At 41.1% G+C, this 23,728-nt stretch overlaps 1 long non-coding RNA gene across 1 annotated transcript; it reads right to left on the bottom strand.

Annotated features, from left to right (window-relative positions):
• Positions 1–20,075: 20,075 nt before the first annotated feature.
• LOC144371597 (uncharacterized) lies at positions 20,076–23,007 on the bottom strand. The gene is made up of 3 exons (XR_013431512.1): positions 22,684–23,007; positions 22,504–22,591; positions 20,076–20,416 (listed from the first exon to the last, which is right to left on the bottom strand). It is a non-coding gene; the product is annotated as an uncharacterized LOC144371597 (long non-coding RNA).
• Positions 23,008–23,728: the final 721 nt, after the last annotated feature.

Below are 23,728 nucleotides of genomic sequence, written 5' to 3'. Positions count from 1 at the left end.
CCTGACATTTACATTGTCTTATTCTGCTCTCTCCTCTTCACCTCTGTGTCAGTTGTCACTAAGCAATAGAAATAAAGCAAACATGTACAAAACATCACTTCTCAGAAAGATTAAGGAAATATTGGAAGAAAACACTTCAAAATATTAACCCTGGCTATCTTTGGGTGTTTGGAATGTGGATGACATTTTCTACTTTTTTCTCTTATTTGGAATGTTTCCAATGTTCCTTAATGAGCATATATTACTGGTAAAATGGAGAGAGTCAATACATATGAGGAAGAGGAGGAGGAGGGGGGCAGGAGGTGGAGGAGGGGGAGGAAGAGGAGGGGGAGAAGGGGGGAGGAGGAGGAGGAGGAGGAGGAGGAGGAGGAGGAGGAGGAAAGCCAATGGCAAGGCCTAAATGGGTGTGGGAGCAATATGGAGAGCCTAATATTTCCTCAGAAAATCTTGTGCATCCCTTGTGGATGAAGGAAGCCAGTAACTGTTCTCCTTTGGATTATAAATCATACAGTTCTCACACCACCCCCAGCCCCAGCCCCAGCCCCAGCAAACAACTGTGTCCCAGGGGAAAGACTTCCTGTCCAAGAATTAGTGACCTCCTGACCTATATCTACAGTGCTGACTTCACACTTCATCTTCGGAGATTTCCTGGATTCCTGGGCTCCCTTTCAGATATCAAGCCATCATAAAGTGAGAGCCAGGTTCTGGGGTGTGGGCTGTGGGGCGGGTGTGATAGAAACAGGAATTGGTTTCAATTGCTGGCTGGAGGGGCTCACTGTTAAGTGAAGGACACAGATGTGCACATAAATAAGGCAAAGGCAGGATGAAGGGGGGCTCTCAAATCCCATCCCAGATGCCCGCAGGATGATATCATACCCACTTGGGAAACACAGCTGTGTTCTTGGGGTGGTATTATAGCAGCTGCTTTCCTGGCTGCTGGATCAGCTCAGCTCCTGCCTGCTGAGCATTGCTTGGCTGGGGCGGGCCCCATGGGCATAAGTAAGCCCTCTGCAGAAGAGGCTTGTGCTCTGGAGCTGAGACCTTATAAATCCACTTTCTGCCTCCATTCTCAGGGTAAAAAGAAGACTTATGTCTGGATCAAGCAGCAGGTCTGCAAAACAACCTCAGAATGAACAAACTGAGTGGCTTCAGGCAGCATAAGGGGTCCCTGCTTTAATTTACATTTTCATCCCCTTCTCTCCGCCTCATATCTGGTAGAGCTACATTTATACTCATTACCTCCGTTCCACCCCTGTTACTGCTGGAGAGTCCCCTTCAGGCCTCCCACCTTCCCTCAGCCAGCAGGAGTCAGGCGCTCCAGCAGCCTAGCAAGCAAAGTGCAGCAGCTCACATTCTGCTTCTCAAAGTCAGTCCATGGCCCCTCTTTGAAACTGTGCTTCCAGCTTGTGTCCTGTCCCAGGGCTGCCTGGATGCTCAGGGCTTGTGCACACATATGCTTTCACGTCCAGGAGCACCGGGAAATGAGACTGTTAGTGCAGCAGCTCTGGGAAACCAGGAAGTGGAGCTGGGAGAGCCAAGTTCTTTAGTTCCTGGAACTTTGGTGTGGCTGGCATTTCAGATATGACTAAGAGGAGTGCTGAAAGGGCCTATTGGGTGGAGCTTGTGGAGTTTTCATGCCAGGCCTCATAGGCACCACCCTTCTGCAACTATATGCCAAAAGCATGGAGTATGGTAGAGGATGGGCTGTCCCCATGCATTGTCCTAGACATTAGCTGGCATGAGATGATGATTCCTCATGGTTTTCTTCACTGCAGGGAATGAAAGACAGTATTCACTGTGTTGGCACTGAGCCTGAGTGATGGATATGTGTTTTCTGCCTCTGGAAGTGTGCCTTCCACTTGGTTTTGGTAATTAAGGCTCTTAGAGACAAATAGAGGAAGCTGACTTGAACATTTGAGGATTCCAAGAACTTTTTGTTACAAGTCACCATGTTACATACCACACATCACCCATGTATATACCCACCATCATGGAAGGGAGAGTGGGCCCCAGCTTTCTGAGGGTTGCCAAAGGCTTTAATTGGGCTGGAAAATATTTAAAGAGGGAACAGAGAGTCCTGGATCAGCCCACCTGAAGCCAGGGATCAACATTTTATCCCTATAAAGAAAAGGCAAAGACCTTACAGAAAACAATCCTGCTGCCATCTTGCTCTCAACCTTCTAGACTGTAGAACAATGAGAAAAATCAATTTCTCTTGTTTAAGGCATCAAGTCTGTGGTCTTTTTTATTATGGCAGCTTCTCTAATATTTAGGAAGCCTGACAGCCACAGGGCAGCCGGTTCAAATACAGATTCATGGGTTTACTATATGATAGTCGTTTAGTAAGCCTGAGATGGAGCCTACTAGATTCTGCTTGGTCAAGAGCCTCTGCGGGGTATTCAAAAATCAGTGGTTCCTGATCTGCACTTTGAGAGGAAGGACTAGGCTATTAAATGACTTGGATTTAAGAGTAATGGGTTTGAGTCAGCTCTGGGCTTAGTTGATATGAGGCCTTGACCAAGGGAGGTTGCTTTTGGGGCCTCAGTTTCTTCCCTGGGAGAATGAGGTTAATATTTCTATTCCAATGTAGTCCACAGAGCTGCTGATGAGCCGGGCAATGTCACTGCTTTGGCTTCCAATCAGGGGTGGTGTCTTATTAGACTCGGGCTGCTAAAACAAAGTACCATAGACAGAGTAACTGAAGCAACAAACATTCATTTTATGGTTCTAGAGGTTGAAAAGTCTAAGAGCAAGGTGCCAACATGATCAGCTTCTGATGAGAGCTTCCTTTCTGGCTTATAGGTTTTCTTCCTGTGTCCTCACATGCTGACAAAACAGGAAAGGAGGGAGGATTGGGGAGAGAGAAAGACAGCGAAAGAGAGAGAGAGAGAACAAGCACCTAAACCCTGATGTTTCTACTTATATGAACACTATGGTCTGATGTGAGGTGTTCCCAAAAAGCTCATGTGTGAGACAATGCAAGAAGGTTTGGGGGAGAATGGAGACCCTTAACTTGACCATCATGTGAGCTGATTCCTTCTGCCACACTCTTTCACCATGGTATTCAGCTTCACCTGGAGCCTCAGGGAATGCAGCTGGCTGTCTATGGACTGAGACCTCTGAGATCATGAGTCCCCAAATAAAACTTTCCTCCTCTGAAATTGTTCTTGTCAGGTCTTTTAGTCACAGCAGTGAAAAAGCTGACTAAAACAGACACTAATGTCATTATGAAGATGCTATCCTCAATATTTCTCCTATAACCCTGTCTTCCTCACCTTTCCTAGCAGTTCAAGCTGGAGTCTAGATCAAGGTTTGACACAAAGTAAGTTCTCAGTCAGATTGCTTCATGCCTAGAAGAATCCAGGACCCTTGTCTTCCTATCTTGTTCCATGGTCCATTTTCCCCTCCTGCTACTCAAAGGACCACTGGCTCCAGGAATGAGATGGAATATGAATATTCAAGTGTGGTATGTGAGTACAGAGACTGTCACTATAGTCTTGTTCATAGTGAAGGCTGTTGCATGATTCAGGAGCCAGCATGCCAGCTTCCTATCTCCAGCCAACACCCTATACTTCATGGAGTTTGCAGAACATTATTCTGGAAGGTTCTATGTCAGGGGTCATTCATGTTGCAGGTGGGAGAATTCAGATCTGGGGATGGGGAGAAAGTTTACCCACAACTTGGAAAGGAGAGACATGGCAGCAGGGTGGAATAGGTATGTTAGCTACTTCTGACTCAGCTTAACTTTGAGTCTGGAATGAATGTCTTCTTTCATCTCCAGATCACTGTGAAGGTGGTAAGTGATGCAATCTCGGCTTTCATATTTGAGAGGCACAAATATGTTGGCAGGAGGAGTTTATCTTCTTAAAAACCCAGATTGAAACCTGGTGTGTCTGGAGCACCTTCCAGAAGCCTGCTAAATCTTCCAAAGCCTAATATGATCTAGCTCCTCCTGATTCAGGGCAGATCAAGTTTCCAGTGGTCCTGGAGTGAAATCTGGGCCTGGAGGCAGGATGGGGTGAATGCTGATGAGGTGGCAGGAGAATGAAAGGGGTTTATTCTGCTGGAAAAGTGGGCTTGGCAGAGGAGTTGCGGTTTCCTGCCCCAAAGCCATTCTCAGACTCTTGGTTTCTCTCTTGGAATGGGCTGGCAGCACTGTGGCATGGAAAGAAAAACATGGGGTTGTGAGTCTGGAATGCTGGACTCAGGTCCTGGCTTGGCTTCCACCTCTGAACATGGCCTTGGGCATGGCCCAGCTCCCCCTGGGCCTCTTTCCTGTCTTCCTGATGGAGAGAGTCAGACAGAGTCCCTCACATACTGGGGTGGAAAGCAGTAAGAGTTGAGCCATGCAGCATCTGGCTCTGTCTTTACACATAAATGTCCTGCCTGTGTGGGCACCAGCTGCCAATCTGCCAAGCCCATACTCTTCCAGACTGTGGTCAGGAGACGAGGGGCCCCAGGCCTTGCTGTCTGGAAGGGATTTGGGGAAGAAGTTGCCTAGTTGATACATTTTTAGGCAAACAATTGAAGTAGCATTGATATGGGAGAAATGGGCAGAAATTGTGGGGATCTTTGTGGGGACCAGAAGCCAAGGTCAAAGTGACCATAGGAGGATAGACTTCTGACATTTATCTTCTTGTTTCTATATGGGTCTCCTTAGTTTTTAGGGGAGAGGAGGAACTGTTTCAGCAAACAGCTCACTCTCTGTATGCACAGAACTGTAGCAGCCATCCTGCCAGGAGGCAGGGATCAGAGAAGAGACCTCTGAGAGCTCCCAGACTTAGCTTGAGCTATCAGAACATCACTGTCAAAGCCACAGTCAAATTCCACTTTGTAACTGGTCACTTTGCTTTTCTTTTGCCTCGCCCTAACCCATTCTTTATTCAACAGTGATTTTATTTTTAAATTTATCATTTTAAACTTTGATTTCCTCCCTTCCCTCCTGCCTTACTTTTTTGAAATGTGGTCTCAGTATGTTTCCCAGGATGATCTTGAACTCCTAGGCTCCAGCAATTGTCACACTGCAGCCTTCCAAATAGCTGGGATCACAGGCATACACCACTGCATGCAGCTATTATTTTATTTTTTGATTGACATAAAATTTGCACATTTTATGAGGTACAATATAATGTTTTGATTCATGTCTACACTGTGTAATGATTAAAACAAGACAATTAGCATATCTATCACTTCAAACATTTATCATTTCATTATAATAAAACTTTTAAAATCTCTTCTAGCTTTCTGAAATGCACAGTACATAACTGTTATCAATAGTCACTCTTCTGTGCAATAGCACACCAGAACTTTTTGTTCTTATCTAAATTTAAGTTACCACTCATTGATCAGCCACTCCCCATGCCCCCTCCCCTAATCACCTCAGTCTCTGGTAACCACTCTTTTATCCTTAACTTCCACGATTTCAACTTGCTTTTTGCATTCCACATATAAAGGGAATCATGCACTATTTGTCTTTTTGTGCCTGACTTATTTCACAGAACTCAATGCCCTCCAAGTCCATCTGTGGTTTTTCAAATCACAGGATTTCAGTTTTTCACTTTTTGTTTTTGAAGTACTAGGGATAGACCCCAGGGCCTTGTGCAAGCTACAGATGTGCTACTGCCCCAACTCAGTTTTCAAAAGTCTGAATAGTATTCCCTTGGATATACGTATCACATTTCATTAGACAATACATGCACTGATAGACATTTAAATATAAAAATAACAAATGCTGGTGAGGATGTGGAGAAAAGAGAACTTTTACAGTACCAATGAGAATGTATACTAGTACAGCTATTATGGAGAATAGCATGGAGGTTCCTCAAAAAATTAAAACTGGAGTACTGTACAATCTGGCAATCTCACTACTGGGGATATATCCAAAGGAATTCAAATCAACTTTTGAAAAGACACCTGTATTCCCATGTTTATGGAAAGTCAACTCATAATAGTAAAGATATGGAATCAACTTAGAGTGATTTTAAAATACAAGCCACTTCAGGCCCTTCTCAAAAGCTTCCCAGGGCTGCTTATTGCAGGGAGGAAAAAAATCACCCTTCTTATGCTGACTTCTAAAGTTTCCAGCGATCTGACCCCACTCGTAATGCCAACCCCTTCTGGTGCCACTCTCTTCTCATTCCCCATATGCCAGCCCCATAGACTTTCTTTCCTTCTTTAAAGTAGGTCCCTCTTTAGGTCGTAGAATTTGTTTTCCCACTTGCTTGGAAAGCTTTGCCTCGTAGAAACTTATGTGACTAATATTCTTGTTTGTTAATCATTTCCAATCAAATATCATTTCCTTAGAGAGGCCTTCTCTGAATTGGTCAAACCAAAGTAACTACAAGACTATGAGCACATTTTCCCTCAGCTTTTTTTCTTTGTGGCATTTGGCACTTGGTATTCTCTGAATGATTTATATATGTGTATTTGTTTACTTATTGCCCATCTCTTCCACTTGAACATAGGCTCCACTGTGCCAAGCAATTGCTTGACACTTAGTGGGCACTCAGGAAATGTCTGGAGAGTGGAAGAATGAAGAAATGAAGGAAGAATGTATAGTAGTATTCCAGAGAAAGGTAATGATGAGGATGGCTACCTTGTCCAAACCCCAGACAGTTAGTCAGTTTAAAGTCTTAGTTCTCATGCTAAGATCATAACCCATGATAACATACCAGTGTATCTACTACACAGATGCTAAACAAACAGGTGATTAATGCCCTGAGGTCCAGGATCATTTCTGTCTTGCCCATCACTGTGTGTTTTATACTTCCATATGCTTTTCATGTAGGAGGTTCTCAATAAACTGAAGTCCAAGGACACCTCTCCATAGTTGTACCCAACCTAGGCAATGCAGATCTCAATGGCAGGAGTATTTTCCTGTAAATGAGTCAAAAGTTGGCCCAACCAAGATGTCTTTTCAAAGTTGAGCAACTAAGCAAACCAAAGGCCAATACATCACTTTTTCTTAAAGATGAAGGGAATCTAGTTATAGAGGCAAAGGGCATACTTGATGAAATGCCACATCATCATCTTGGACTGGATTAGTCTGGACAAGATACAGGAATAAAGCAGTTATGTCTTGCCCTGATAAATAGCCACTCTTATTTAAAGGGAGCCAGGCTAGTTTGTTACTTTGCCAGTGCTTCTCCTTCCTGGAAACCCCAATCATATGCCCCCATCTTGTAGATGTTCCCATCTGCTTCCGATAGTGGGAGTCATCAACAGTATTAATGTTTGTGGAAGCAGCCCTCCAGAGTTCTTAAGAAGACCTTAGGAAGGCAAGTTTTAGAGTCAAAGAGATTTGGATTGGAACCTTGCCTTTTCTACTTTAAATTTTTGTCCCCAGTCAAGTAATTCACTTCTCTGAATCTCAGCTGCCTCCGTTTAATTTGGGGGTAATAATAATAAGAACCATTATGTGAGACTTCAATTAAGGGGACAATGTGAGCGATTAGTAAACTGAAGATATGTGTTTGTACTCTTTTAGGGTCTTTCTTGTATGTGATGCTGGGAATTGAGACCCGGGCCTCACACATGCTAGGCAAGAGCTCTACTAGTGAGCTACATCCCCAGTCCCATATTCTTGGATATTTAGGACTTTGCCTAGTCTGTATTAAAACTATTTATTATGCTATTTAAGATAAGAACTATTGATTTGATATTTCATCTCTGTAGTCTCATTTATGTTCCCTGCAGAGCTAGGCACAGAGTATACATCAGTATAGGCTTACTCTCTGTTTGGGAGTGTAGTGTTCAATGGGGAGATTGGAGCTGTTGCCAAAGGCTGGTACACTTGGGTCTTTATGTGTGTGCAGTGGAGATAGTGGGGACCATGCTTAATGCTAAGGGACCAGGAAGACCAAGCTTCTTTACAAGTAGGATGGGCTGTGATAATGTTGTCCTCTTAGCAGTTCTAGTGCATGGAGGCAACCCCAACACTGGTCTATAGTGTTTTCCAGAACAGAACTACAAGTGGGAACTTACTTACTTACTCTGCCCTTTCCCTATCCAAGTTATCCTGAAGGTCTAGCCCATTAGGCACTAGTCCAGTGAGAATGGAGTAGGTCAGGAAGCTATATATTTTATGTTCTTAGTTTTTGGCTTGAGGATCTGAGATCACACATGAAAAGAGACAAGACTGAGGTATATCAGAATGTGGAGGAAGGGTTGGTCTGGGGACACAGTTGTTTTGAAGATCTTTGCTATGAGTGAGCCAGAAGCAAACCCTGACCCTTAGCTACAGCCACAGGTGTAAATTATCACCCAATCAACTCAGCATCACTCAAAAAGCAATACTGCAAAGGTTCCAAGAATAGATTCAAAAGCAGTTCTTTTTTTATGTTTTATTGCTTGAAGTAGGCGTAGGACTGACATTGGAGAAGACACTCCATTGAAATCATCACTCTGAGAAACTTTATTGATTGTGCCCTTGGTAAATATTTGTATGGGACAAATTTCAAAGCAACATCCAGATTTGTGTACACAAGTCCCATCCATCACAAGTCCCAGTCAGTCCACAGCCATGCCTGTGATGAAATGTAGAGTAAGTTATTCACTGGAGCACATTAGATTGGGGAGAAGGTAACCATAAATACCATAATATTTAAGAGTGAATTTAAGTCTAGTGCCTGGCAAGATGTTATTCTCTTGCTTCTTTGAATTTGCATTTCTGCCCAATGATTGTGCTTGCCTTCTCTTTCCTTTCACTGCCAAACTTTTAGAAAAAGCAATCTGTTCTCACTTCTTCCTGAAGTCACAACAATGATTTTAGCACCACCACTATCTATTCATAACAATTCTTTCAAAAACTTAAAATTATTAAAGCCCAGAAGGTTTTTCAGTCTTTATCCATCTTGAGTTTCTGGTCACCTGGAGGCTCCATAGGCTTTCTCTTCACTTGCTCTTAATAGCACCACACTATTCATCTCTTCGTCTACATTATTTCTGCTCTCTCCTTAATGGATTCCTTCTTCCTTCATCTATCTATCTATCTATCTATCTATCTATCTATCTATCTATCTATCTATCTATCTATCTATTTTTAGTGCTTGGAATTGAACCCAGTAGCTCTTTACAACTTAGCTATAGCCCCAGTCCTTTTTATTCTGAGGCAGGGTCCCACTAAGTCGCTGAAGGTCTCATTAAGTTGGTGAGGGTGGTCTCAAGTTTGTCATTCTCATGACTCAGCCTACTGAGTCACAGGCTACCACTCTAGGCTTCCTCCTCCTTTTAAATGTTATGGTTCCCTGTACTTCTTCCTTCCACATGTCCAAAACTGATCTCCTAGCCTCTTTCAGTGTCTTAATCTCAATGAATCCTGCATGGTACTCAGTTGGCCAAACTAAAATTTGAAAGCCATCCTTTATGTTCCCCTTTTACTTCTCTACCTCCAATTATCGGTCTCTTAAAAGAAAGACAAAAATATTTCATATGGCCTACAAAATCTTGCACAATCTGGATTCTAACTGTTCTGCCATGTTTCATGCCATCTTTACCTTTGATTGTGCTATTTAAATCACAAGGCAATTATTTCTGATCCTTGTAGACATGGTGCTTAATTCTACCTAGATGCCTTTGCATTTTCTGTTGCTTCTCTGAGATCTTCATCTGCTTAATCCTTCCTTAACCTTCAGCTCACAGGCAAAGTGTAACATCCTCACGAATCTCTTCTCTAGCTTCAAGTCCCCCTCAGAACATGAATTTTGCAAAAAAAAAAAAATTAATTTACATAATTTTTCAAAGTTTAGATTTATGGAAAAATTGAGCATATATTATAGAGTCCCCATATGCCTCCCCACATTGAGTAATTTTCTTTATTACTAACATTAGGGTGGAATGTTTATTACAGAAATGAACCAATACTGATATGTTATTATTAACTAAAGTCAATAGTTAATTTAGATTTTGGAGTTTTTAATGTATTGTAGCATCAGACAATGACCTTTATGTGTTTAAGGACACTGCACAACATTTAGTTGCTTTGTCTTTTCTTGACTGTGACAATTTCTTAGATTCTTTCTCACTTTTGACAATTTTGACATGTAGTGGTCAGGTACTCTGTAGAATGTCTTTTATTTTTCTCATGTAAGGAGTGGGCATTATGCTCTCCTGCCTTTAGGGTACAGAATTTATATAATTTCTTGGAGTTCTTCTACACAAGAGGTTGTCTCTTATTTGTCATTTATTAATTTATCCAATCATCTATTTATATAACTATGGATTTATGAATATTAATTTTATACTTTGGTTTATATTTCATTATTGCTTCATTTATTTTGTTGCTCAGATTATCTGAGCTTTGTCCATTGAGAAACTTTTGGTTCATTTTTGTGTCACTTTGAACTCCCCCCCCCCCCCCCCGCACACACACACACACTGCCACCAAATCATGCTGAGATTTAGTTTTGGTTTTGGCACTTCCTTATTTTCTGATGCTACAAGAAACTCTGGGTTTTCTCTTGTATATTCCTTGCCCTGCTCTTGTAAGTTGTTTTTCCAAGGAGCCATGCTTCCTTTTATTGGAGAATATTATCAGAAACCAAGATCTAGGTGCAAGGTGTACTCATTTTAGAGCATTTTTATTAGTTGCAGTTTTACACTGATCATTCAATAAATGCTTTTTATCATCCAGGAAGGTGGGGACTATGTTAAATAATATATAATATATTGATAATTCTAGATGAAGGAGGGTTCACATTTCATGACATGTCAATTTTCAAAAAGTGATATATAGATTTATGTTTTTTTAAAAAATATATTTACAGATTTAACACAATCATGTCCTAATCATTGCAGGTCTTTTGGTGGAAAGTGACAAGTTGGCTCTAAAAATAATGTGGAAATGGAAAAGATCTACAAAACCTACTTCAATATTGAAAAGGATGAGCAACATTGGAGGACAAAATTCACCCACTTCAAGCCTCTCTTTAGAGTTATATTAATCAAGATAGTGAGTTATTGGATGGAAATTCTGACTGATATATCAAGGTGACAGAATAAACATCCCAGAAGTAGATTCACTTCTATATAGTCATTGTATTTTTGACAAAGATGCTAAAGTAATCTAATGAGAAAAGAAATTATTTTTCATAAATGACACTTGAATAACTAGCTATCCACATGGATAAATGAACATTGAACCTAGCCTTACACCATACAAAATTAATTGGGGGTTAATAAGGAAGCTAACCATAAAGAAAAGCCTCAAACCTCTTAAAGGAAAACAGAGAATGTCTTTGTCTTTTGGGGGTAGTTGAATGTTTCTTAGTTAGAAAACACATAGTAGAAGCAATAAGGAAAATGGACGATTTAAACTTCATAAAAAAAAACTTAGAGACTTCTCCTCACTAAAAGACTTGGCTAAGAACATGAATAGGTAAGCTATATATTGGAGAAAATGATTTTAAAACCCATATATTTCACAATAGCTAAATTGTGAAACGAATCTAGATGCCCTTCAATAGATGAATAAAGAAACTGTGGTATATTTACATAATGGAATATTACTCAGCATTAAAAGAAAAGAAAATAATGGCATTTGCAGGTAAATGCATGCAGTTGGAGAATATCATGCTAAGTGAGCCAGTCCCCCAAAACCAAAGACTGAATGTTCTCTCTGATAAGTGGATGCTGATCCATAATGGGGGTGGAGGAATCAGAGGAGGAATGGAGGAGTTTGGATAGGGAAAAGGGGAGGGAGGGGAAAGGAGGGGAGATGGGGTAGGAAAGATGGTAGAATGAGATGGACATCATTTCCCTAGGTACATGTATGAAGACATGAATGGTGTGACTATTTTGTGTACAACTAGAGAAATGAAAAATTGTGCCCCATATGTATACTATGAATCAAAATTCATTCTGCTATCATGTATAACAAATTAGAACAAATAAATAAATTAATTAATTTTTAAAACTCCATATATTTGACAAGAGACTGGCATTCTGTGTATGTAAACACATCGTACAATTCAATAATTAAAAGACAACTAATTAAAATGAGCAATAATTATTGAATGAAAACTTTACCATGGAAGGTATACAAATGGCCAATAAGCTCAAGGAAAATTGCTCAAATCAATAGTCTTGAAAATGCAAATTAAAATCACATTGAAATCTCACTACTGACCAAAATGGTTAAAAAATATAGAAAGGCTAACAATATGAGATGTTGATAATGCAGAAAAAATACATATTATTGGTAGGAATGTAAAATGATATGATGGCTTGGGGAAAATATCTGGCAGTTTCTTATAAAATTTAGCACCCACCTACTCTAGATCCAGTCATTCGTCTCCTACATATTTACCTAAGAGCAATGACAATATGTATTCATAAACACTCAAGAATGTTTATTAAAAATCTTAGCTGTGTTAATAATAGCCTAATATCTAGAACGAGTTAGATGTCCACCAACAGGAGCACGATAAACAAATTGGATGCACAAACCTTGTTAATGAACTGTGGCATGTTCATCCAATGGAACAAGGCTCAGCAATGAAACAGAATTACTGGTGCAAGCAACATGGACGAATCTCCAGAGCATCAAGCTGAATGAAGGAATCTAGATACAAAAGAGTATACTGTTGTTCAGATTCACATTTTCCCCTGTTTTAGATGACACAGTGAAAGAGAGTAGGATTAGGCTGTGGCTTTCTTTGTTGCTATTATCTCTATATAATGAGATCTAAGTTGATTACCCCCCAAATGTCTGTTTATCCCAACATATTTCTATGCTGACTTGAGATACCTCCTATATTGTATATTAATATGCACATATTCAAGTCTATTTGTACACATATTATATCCACTATTCTGTCTCTTCTGTCACATCCATTAGTAATTACTGTGACTTTAGAATGCATTTTAATATCTGTTAAGGCAAGTGTCCCCTTGTTTGAAAAGACATGTTTCTAGCTATTATCACTTATTTATGTACCAGATCATGTTTGTTTATTTATTTATTTATTTGAGATTTTGGACTCTGTCTTATTATGACAGTATAAGCTGCCTTACTTTTACTTCTTTATTTTACTTAAGAAGTAAATTTAGAAAATATTCTTAGTTCTTTAATGGTCAAGTGCCATTGAAGCAAAGATTAAGGCATGAGTCCACATTCTCTGCCTTTCTATGAACATTTTAAGTGAAGGCATAAAATAAACATGATAATCTAGGATTTGGAAGTTTTGTTATTTTCAATTTGCTTTAATAAAATTTGTCCAGATTAACTTAGAATCAGCCTAAGCTCCAAAATTCCAATGGAAATGATATGAAATATGTGAATTGCTGTAGAGAAAATTACCATTTCTTTAATAATGAGGTTTCCCATTTTGGAGGAAATTCTCTCTGTTCATTTGTTTAAATCTTCCTAAATAATACTTTATGGGAATTTATAGTTTTTGTTACATAGGTGAAAATTGAAATGACCAATGAGGCAGGGTTACAACAAGGAAAGTGGGACCACCATTCCAAAGTTACCTTTCTGTTCTATGTGGCCCTTGCCTCTTCCTTCTGGTCTGGTCCCATTGGCTGGTGAGCTGTTCACTAAGCATTTGTACATTCTTTAGAAATTCCATTTGGAAAAATATCTTGCTTCCCAAGATATGGTAGCTACTATTGCACAGTGACATTGGTTTCCAGGTAAACTTGAGATTGGGAAGGTGGTGTGGAAATTCTGATTATTCATCTGAGTACTTGGGCTATCAAAGTCATGACACTAGGAGGTTATAGATGTTTTCATGTTCAATGTCCAGATGCACTAATGCTGTTTATGGACAGGCGTTTCTTGACATCTCTTGCTGGCTGTAACCTCTGGCTATGTGAATGTTCTTGGGGCAATTGCAACTCAGAAAACTCTGATGATAATTCAGACAGTTAGAGCCTGAGTACTCAGATGAATAATCAGACTTTCCATAGCACCTTCCCAAACCTAAGTTTACCTGGAAACCAATATCTCAGATCATCATTGTCCAATAGTAGCTACTATATTGAGCCTTACTTTTACACTATGTCTAATCAGAGCTTGGTGCTATGAACCAAGGACTTGGATAATTTACTTTGCTGTAATGCTCACATGGAGGAGGCAGCACAGGCCTCCATATATGGCTTACTAAAAACTAGGAAGAACATTCGAAGCAGAGGCAGAGGTCTGTACAACATTTGGGCTGGGGCCTGCACTTGGGAAGGTATCCAGGAATTGGAGGCTCAGTCCAGCTGCTGTGAGTAATAAGTAAAGGGGTCCAGCCAGCGGTCAGTGCCATGATTCACAGAGCTAACAGAGCCAAGCCCAAGCCACAGGCCAGGAATGACACATTGAGAGACTCTGGGATCAGGGAGCCCCTGCATAAACTTGAGCAGAAAACTAAACAGGGAGTCATGATAGGGCCAGAAATAAATCCATATGGAAAAGAAACCAAACTTTTGGGCATCCAAAGTCCTTCCAGAGAGGATTGGTCATTTGTTCTACAGAAGGACTCATTTTCAAGGTTTTTCAGAACATGTCAGCTAAGAACAGAGACAAGGAGAGCAGGTGCAGATGGATAGAAACCATAAAAAAAACAAAGTTAGAGGGGATGGGAATGTAGCTCAGAAGTAGAGATGCTTGTGTAGCATGCACAAGGCCCTGAGTTTTATCCCCAGCACCACTAGAATAGAAATTAAAAGGAAATAAAATATACAAAATATAGTTACTTAAAAAATGAAGTTAGGATTAGGACAGAGGCTTCTTTAAGTCCAGGCTAGAGTTCTAGGTTTCTAAGTGTGGATATTTGGCCAGAAGGAGGTTGATTAGCAGAAAGAATGCTACAGAGATAGGCCTTTTGGGAGAATCCGTGCCAATCTAAAGTGGGTAGAGGTCCTGGTTGAAGGCAAAATTACCAGACTGATCACAAAAGAAATGCCACCTGAATTGTAAGGACTTGCAGGGAATGGTTCTCAGGGTTTCAGGTCAGTCTATAAAAAGTTACTGACACAGGACTAACAGGGATCTCTGCATTCTACAAAAACCTCAGGGATTGCCCGTGGACCTAGGATTATTCTTTGTACTTGTTTCTTTTCTTATTGCCCCTAACACCACTGCTTCCACTTTTCTCCACTTGCTTCATTTTTGTTATAAACATATTTTTTTTAGAAAATGTAGATAGACACAATATCTTTATTTTATTTACTTATTTTTATGTGGTGCTGAGGATGAAACCAGTGCCTCTCATGTGCTAGGCAAGCACTCTATCACTGAGCTACAACCCCAGACCTTGCATTTGCTTCTTTGTGTTTTTTTCTTTGCATTTGGGTAATGACCTGAGAGAGTCTCCCTTGCTCCTATTTTCATTTCTCCTGCCCTAAAGAAGTCATGAATCTTTTGTACTTGGGATTCTGAGGACATGTTCTGGAATAATCTTCCAAAGGTCTTCTGTGACATTCTTTGTCTCTGGTTTTCATCTCCTCCTTCTTCAACTTCAGTGATAGTTCACAAAGTTTCATGCTTTGAAATTCCTCTATTGTCCCAGAGGGGAAGCTAATCACGGTTTTCCTGTTTTCAGAACTTTCCTATTCCCTGGACCCACAGTTTACTGCTTCCAAAGCCCTTTTTTTCTAGCCCTTGGCCTGAAAACACGGATTCCCATATCCCAACCAGACTCAAAGTGAGTCTTTCCTATCTCAGAGGCTGCAGATCAAACAACTCTTGACTCCTTGGGTCCCTATTTCCACCCCATGGAAAAAGTCATATTTGGGCATTTTGTACATGGAAGCCTCAATCAGAGCTACAGATGGAGACCAAGATGTTGAGTCTGATTTCACAGCACATGTGGAAAAAACATTTATATATGCTTGTTTAGAAATCTTCTTATGGTTTTGGAATATTCTTTGAAACATTCCATTCTGATATAATTCAGTTTCCCAAGTCCAAGTCCAAAACCTAACAGAAAACAGTTTGAGGAGTGGTAATTGCTAAGGGACCATCCAACATACATTATGAATACCATACGTTTTGGCTTTAGAGGGGAAGGAACTTAGCTTTGGAGAAGGAACATTTAATCCCTCCTGATTGAGAAAAAGACAATTGCAGGCTTTTATGCTGGGAAGCAGCCCACACATGGACATATTTACCCTTTGGCTTCTCTCAGATCCTTGGAAACAAAGGCAGAGGCACTATGATGAGAAGAAAATGACTCCTCTGATTTATGACTTCAATAGACGACTGTTAGAGAAGAACCACAAGAATTTTCCTTCAACATCACAGCTCATGAAAAGGGAAGGGAGGTGTCAGAGGCGATATGAGCAAGTCATTGTTCCTTAGATTCTATTTTTTTTTTTTAGATAGCAGACAGTGAAATATTTGCAGAAAGCTCAGTGTAAACCTGACATGGATACTAGAGGATTAAAACAACAGAAATAGTAGGAAAGTATGGGGGCTGATGAATTTAGGCTTAGTAAATAAGTTTCATTAAAGTTTCTTGGAGCTAGTGTTTCTCTAAGCCTTGCTTTAGTTATGTGTCCTATTTAAATAGTCCTTCTAGCTTATCTTGATGTACAACTATGTTAATAATGTGTTGTCTTTATTAGGTTAAAATTGAGTACCAAAAGTTATTACTTTTATTCACTTAGTCATTCTCCAAAATAGTCCATTTATAACAAAAGGACATAACTAAGGCTTTGCTATCTGGTTACTAATTGTCCCAATTGCAGGATAATATTAAAGAGGAAACTGCAGTCTTCTTAAGATGGACCACACAATCTCACATTTACAAAATATTAGCAATTCCCAATATGTTTGATGGACCTGGAGCCACTTTGTTATGCTGGTTTTCTGTGGGGGAAAAAACCTGGTCAAAAGTTGCAACCCAGAGAAGCTCAGGCATTGCATTGCCCTGTTTCTGTGTTTGGGGGAATTAGCCATGTGCCTGAATTTGCCTTGGAGATTGGCCCTTTGCTGATTAACCATATATGGTCTTGGAGTTTACAGAAGGAAAAGAGACAATAAATTATTCTCTAATTGACTAGAACCAATGAATCTAACCTTTTCTGAACAAAGCTATGAATCTTTCAACAATGAAACAGCCACTTGGCAGATTAGTCATTGTCAGGGGGGCCAACCTACCCAGACAGAACAGCTCCCCAATACTAAGGAGATGGAAGAATCTGCATTCAAAGAAACCACAAAGCCTATCTCTGCATGTTGGTAGGGATTACCTGCTTCTGTGTGTTGGGGGATGGAAAAGGTGGGGCAGGGTAGAAATGGTTGGCAAGTTGGCAAAGATCAAGTGTAAGCTAGGGCATGTAGGCATCTACAACACAAGAATCCATACCTGATCAAGAGGCAAGCTAGGTCTCAAGGGAGCTAAAGAGTTTGGATTTGTCCTTCTTATGCACCTCTGGCATGTTACTCACATCCCTTCTTTATTTGTCCTCTTTCCATTTGGTGGCAAAGTTAGATATATGTGAGTGACCTGGCAAAAAGGCACTGAAGCTGACTCAGCCCCATCCTCACAACATGACCTGTCCAAATCCTGGTCTAAAACAGTTTCCAAATACATGCTTGATAAAATGCATTCCTTCTACCCCAGAGAAGTAAATTTTTTTTCTTCCAGAGTTTCTCAGTTTTGATTTATGGAATTCATTAACTTAGTTATTTTCCTCTCTTCTCATCCTTTGTGCTTGGGTCTCTAGAAGGCTGATCTTTTAGTTCCAAGGTAGAATTAAATGAATAACCTTTGTGGAGCACTTTGTAGTTTTCCAAGCACTTTCCCATCTACTACCTAATTGATCTCCACAGCCACCTGTGAATTATCTCCAATTTAGAGCACAGGAAACTGTCTGCTACATGCAGCATCTTGTCCAGGTCAGAGCAATTAAGTGGTCAACTAGGGATTAGAGCTTAGGTTGTCTGCCTTTAAATCATGTTCTCCCTATGAACAGAAATCACCTCACATCATGACCATGTTTTTGCCTAATGACAATTTTGTGAGGCAGGATTTAGAGGTTCAGAGAGCTCAGGGAACTGGCTGAAGGACACATAGCCAATAAATGGTAGAGTTGGCACTTAAATCTAGATCTGGCTGTCTCCATCGAGTCTGGTTGCTTGGAACTGCTGCCCCTGTGTGCTGGGAAGGGTTGGTGCTTTGTCATTCTTAGCCACCTCTATGTGCTTACCTAGCAGGTGCCAGGACACGATCCCTTCCCCAAACACAGGCATGGCTCAGAAACAGTAGGTTAGAACTAGCAGTGGCCTTGGGGTCAGATCTGTGCATCAGACCTGGCTCAGGCATGTCAGGTAGGGAAAACTTAGACTGCTCCTGGCCTTCAGGTTTTCATTTGTTGAAGAAGAATCACATCTCTATGTATTTGGGCATTGAAGAAGGACTGGAGCTGGAGGTTTTCTCTGAGACTTGGCAAGGTTACATTTTGTTTGTCCCAAAGTCTATTCTGTCTCCAAATCAGTTCTGTGAGGTCTTTCAAAACATCTATTACTGCTGATCACTCCCTTAACTCCTACACTTGCAGGAGACTCACCTCCTCCTTTGAGTCATGTGAAGCCATTAACATGAGGCAAAATACAAGGGTCAGTAAGAACTTGGACCTTGTTGTAAGCTTACTTCCCAGTCTCTTTTTCTCCATTGGTTCTTGCCCTCCAGCTCAGAAAATGCCTCATTTCCTGGAGCTCCTTTGGTTTTTCTTTCACTCCAAAGATCTGGAGAGTGAAGATTGCCTCCAAAGCCAGATCTTTCTCTCCCCCTGACACATTTTCAGCTCCCAGACATTTGTCACTGTTACTAGAGACCTCCTGACTGCCAAATATAACCACCCAATGTTGACTCCTGCTTCCTTAAACCCTCTGTATAGAGCTGCTGGTCCCACCCTCCCAAGTCAAAAGTCTTGGCTTCTCAGCTGCCCCTCACATTGTAAACTGGATTTTCATCTCTTTCATAAGGCACACCTTGCATTTGAATCTCCCAGAAGGTGACCATGAAGAAAGCCATGAAACAGGACTGTGGGCCTCTTCCCAACCCTGTTCACTTCCCTTGACTCCTCCTCCTCCTTCTCCTCCCATCTCCCAACACAGGCACTCTAACTTCTGTGTTTGGCCCAGTTCTCTATCTCTACACTTTCCCTGTGTGAAAATCTCTCACATTCCCACAGTTTCTGCACTCACTGCTATGTGAATGGCTCCTAGGTGCCTATCTTCAGGGCTCTTACCATCTGAGCCCCAAATTCTCACCTTCCCATGCCTGTTGGGTGCCCCACAAGCTGAAGAATCTTCACACATCAGAAGAAACACTGATTAGCTCCCCCACCAAATTGTTCTGCTTTCTTAGCCTATTTCTGATCATGGCACCAACACCTCCTAATCAGCAAGGCTTGAGACCTATGAATCATCCAGGAGATGCTCATCTGTATCTTCCCTCACTGCAAATCAAGTGCCAAGAAATCCCCTGTGGTGGAGCAGCTCATCACCCCTTCTCTCTAAGCCCACCAACTTTGCCTTCTTCAAGCTCTTTTTATTCTGGAAGACTAAAATGACTTCTATCCTGGTCCCCAGGCATGCAAACTTCCTTCTCTAAAATCCCCCATCCCAGAATCCAGAGGGGTCTTTTTTCCAACCCAGACATGATTACTTATTCCCCTGATGAGATACTTCTTTGTTTTAAATTAAAGAGAAATTAAATATTACACTTTAACGTAGCATCTGGGCATTGATACCATTAGAAATTACTCACCTTATCATCATTCTTGTCAAGGTTAGAATGAGGATTGCCCTAACATGGTTATTGTGTAGGGGCTGAGGTTATTTTGAATATCGTTCTTTAAACTTGTATACATTAATCCAATTTCTAATTAGAAGAACATGTAAATTTTTATAGAAATAATATAATCTTCATGGCAAAGAAAAAAACCTCCAGTGTTTTCTCATTGTCACAAGGACCAAGTCCATTGTTGTTTTCCACTTCTAAACACTCAGGGTCACTCCAGGTGAACTGAGCTGCACGAAATAATCACACAAGAGACAGAGATACCTTTTTCTTTGGGTTATGTCATGGCTCCTCTGACCTTAGTGGTCTGTGGAAAGACAGAGAGAGAACGAGTGTGTGCTGATCCCTTTTATTGAGGAGAAGCCATTCAAATGAGGCAAGGGGTTAGGTTTTAGGGGATGAGTCTAGTTTCATGAGATCTGCTATCAGCAGGTTGACTGACATCTAGGAAGGCCACACCCAAAGGCAGAGCAAGAGAAGGGGACACACAGAGGGTGTTTCCATGGACCATTTTATCCCCAAAAGGGCAAAGAGGCAGTATCACAAAAGAACAGGTGAATGTAGCTCAATCCATGGGGCAACACACCTATGTCTGAAGACATGTCCTCAACCTCTGGGACCGGGGCAATGTCCAGGTCAGTCCGAGATGTAGTAATGGTCAAAGCCACTCCACTCTGGGATGGGAGAATGCAAATCATTCAGACTGGCTCCCCACAGTTCATAGTCCTTAAAATCTATCTTAGGGGGCTCTTCATGTCTGACTTCAGCCCACCTTTCTCTCTTCACTGAGGGTCACTCCAGGTGCCACTCACCACTGCTCTCTAGAGCTTCAGGCCCACAGAAGTCACGGGCATTGGCCAGAATGGCCATTCATTTTCATTTATGCATGAGCTTTTCTCCTGATGACACATACCTTGCTCTTTTTCCTTTTCTCACAATACTGGAGTCATCTTCCTGGAGCACAGAAAAGAGCAGAGCCTGCCTATGCTTAAAATCTTTCTATTACACCTCTCTGGTACTGAGCCCAAGGGCCGATTCATCATTAAGAACTTTCACAGTTTTGTTTAAGGTGAGTTTCAGCTCCATGCACTCTTTTTTTTTTTTTTTTTTTGTGCAGACTCACCATTACTAGGACATGCTTTTTCTGGCTTCTTTCATCTTCTTCACTATTTTTTTTTCTTTAGAAAGACAGTTGAAAATACCCTATCTATGTTCTATTAGTTTAAAATTTTATTATTTTAATTGTATAAATTTAAGGGGTATGAAACCATATATATCCTGCCAAGTTAAAAAAACAATGGGATAGATGAGGCAGCTCTGTGGACCCCTGCATATTGCTTTGATTCTCTAGCACATCCTTCCCTTCTAAGGGAGGGCAGGGCTAGGGATACTGACTGAGGATAGAGATAGAAGTTAAGGAAAGGAATTAAGAGACTCTGAGGTTCATAAGGGCTTTGCCATCCCTTATTCACCTGGCATGCAGGTAACCTAGGTGATCCACATTCCTATTCATACACACCTTCAGGCAGCAAAAGAAGCTTCAACCATTCAGATCCTTGGAAGAATCCAACAATTGCCTTCCCTGACATGGATGTCCTATGGGGCCAGTGAGCTCTGCAATCAAGGGACACTGCCATGTGTAGCCCCTACACCCCTGTTCACATCCCTGCTATGATCCACTGACCTTAGGCTACTGAGGAGGCAGACAGTAAGGAGACCATGTGGGCCACCATCACCGTCCCTGCAAAGCCTGCCTCCATCTCTATAAGGCAGCTCTTTGCAGAGATTACTTAACTACTCCTTAAGCAGCTCCAACATAATATGGCCAAGACAGAACCCAGCCATACCTCCCCCTCCACTATCACTACCACAAGCTGTTCTCTCTTCTGCCTCCCACATCACAGCTAATGGTGCTACCATACGCCTCATCCCAGGCATCATGCTGCTTCACACCTTGCTGCCTTCGTGGGTACAGTGCCCTTGCTTTTGGCGCTTGCACCCTCTCCCCATTACCTGGTACCCATTAAGACTTGGCTCAGTGATTTAACTCCCATGAGAATGTCCCCATTTGCCTTCTCACCTTCCTGAGGCTAGAAGCAGAACCCCTCTTCTAAACCCCTTAACCACTAGGAGTATTCTGTCTTCATTGTCACTTTTTTTTGTCTGCTTTTTCCATTAGACCTGAGCTACTTGAGTGCAGAAACCAAGTATTACGTACCTCTGAGTTCCTATTACCAAGCACAGAGCCGAGTATTCACTTGATATTCAATAAGAGCTAGTTAATGTATTTTATGAATTCATAAATCCTAATAAATTATACAGATTCATAAATCTTAAAACATTTTATTGGTTCTTATGCCCTGAATTCAGTAATTTAGTATGCTCTGTCCCTTTATCTTCTTGTGTGTGTGTGTGTGTGTGTGTGTGTGTGTGTGTGTGTTTGTGTGGTGCTAGGGATTGAACCCAGAGCAAGGTAAAGGCAAGCACTCTACCAACTGAGATATATCCCAAGCCCCCTTTATCTTCTTAATTATCCCTTTATTCAGTCTCCTTCTCTTCAAGTTTAGGACCTTCTTGCTAGTCTGGGGTACCACCATCCTGATGCCCAAACAAGCCTCCTAGGTGGCCTTCCAAATACTATTCCTCTTTCAGTTCATTCTCCATACAACATCCAAATGAAGCTGATCAAAATACTACTTTGCTTCTCACCCTTCTTCTCAGAACATTCCAGAATTCTGGAAAACATGGCACAAATCCATACCTTGAAATGCAGCTCATGTCATAGACCTTTAGATATCCAGCTTTAGGAGCCTTACCCAGTCTCATCTCTTATGCTTATTTTCAAGGTCCTAGGGTGTAAAAAAAAAAAGCAAGTAACTTACTGATATGTGCATTTTGCTGATTTTCCACTTCCATTTCTTTTCTCATGCTGTAACCTCACCTTGGAATCCTCTTTCTTGAATACCATTAGTGAAAATTTCCCTTTGCTTCAAGGTTCTTCTTCAAAGCTCTGCATCATTGCCACCACCTAGCAGGTTCTGGGGAGCCTGAATACCACCAGGTCAATGGCTCACACTGAGTAATTAAGTCCTTTGGCCAATCTAAAAAAAGGTTAGGGTAACATTGGGTAGGCCATTAACTGGGAAATAAGGACTGCTAGATCTTTCTGTTTTAGCAGAGACCTCTGCATCCTAGAAAAGCCCTTTCTCATTTTGGAAGCAAGAAGGCCACTGACACATCTGGATTTTTCAATGCTTCCACTCTGCCTTTTATGTACTGAAAAGGCTATGAGTTCACATTTCCACAGCAAGAAACCTTGGGGGACACTTTTGTGAGTGACTAATGCTGAGCAATGGGACACTTCGCTAAAACACAGCCCTCAGAGCCCAGCCAAACTCAGTATCTGACTTAGGAAATGATACTGAGAAAGTTCAATGGAAATGAATTTCATTTTATAATGTGCTTATTGTGGGAGCTATGTTTTTTTCCTGAATTGGGAGGAACATGGGGCTGACCCTTCTTTGTATACAAATAGGTGACTTGGGCAGAAATACCAGGAGATTTTTGACAAAATGACTCTGTGCTAAGCCAGAAAGTATGACAAACCAGGGCTGGGGTTGTGACTGAGTTGTAGAGCACTTGCCTAGCACATGTGAGGCCCTGGGTTCTGTGCTCAGCACCACATAAAAATAAATAAATATAATAAAGGTATTGTGTCAACTACAACTAAGAATTTAAAAAAAAGAAAGAATGACAAAGCAGAGGCTGAACAGCATGGAGTTGGAGGGAAGTCCTATCCCCAGAGTTATAAATGGAAGGGTAAAATTTAATTCAGGGGACATCTACGGACAAAATTTAGGGAATGTTAAATCAGGACTGGGGAATTTATACAAAAAGCAGCTTTACTCTGAATTCACAGTGTTTCAAAAGAAGGCAGGAAGAGAAGAGATCATATTACATGCTGGACTCTGCCAGTTTCCAGGGGT

Source organism: Ictidomys tridecemlineatus, chromosome X, assembly GCF_052094955.1.
Source record: "Ictidomys tridecemlineatus isolate mIctTri1 chromosome X, mIctTri1.hap1, whole genome shotgun sequence".
Classification (NCBI taxonomy): Eukaryota; Metazoa; Chordata; class Mammalia; order Rodentia; family Sciuridae; genus Ictidomys; species Ictidomys tridecemlineatus.
Note: the sequence above shows the minus strand (reverse complement) of the source record. Positions and strands in the feature narration are given on the sequence as shown.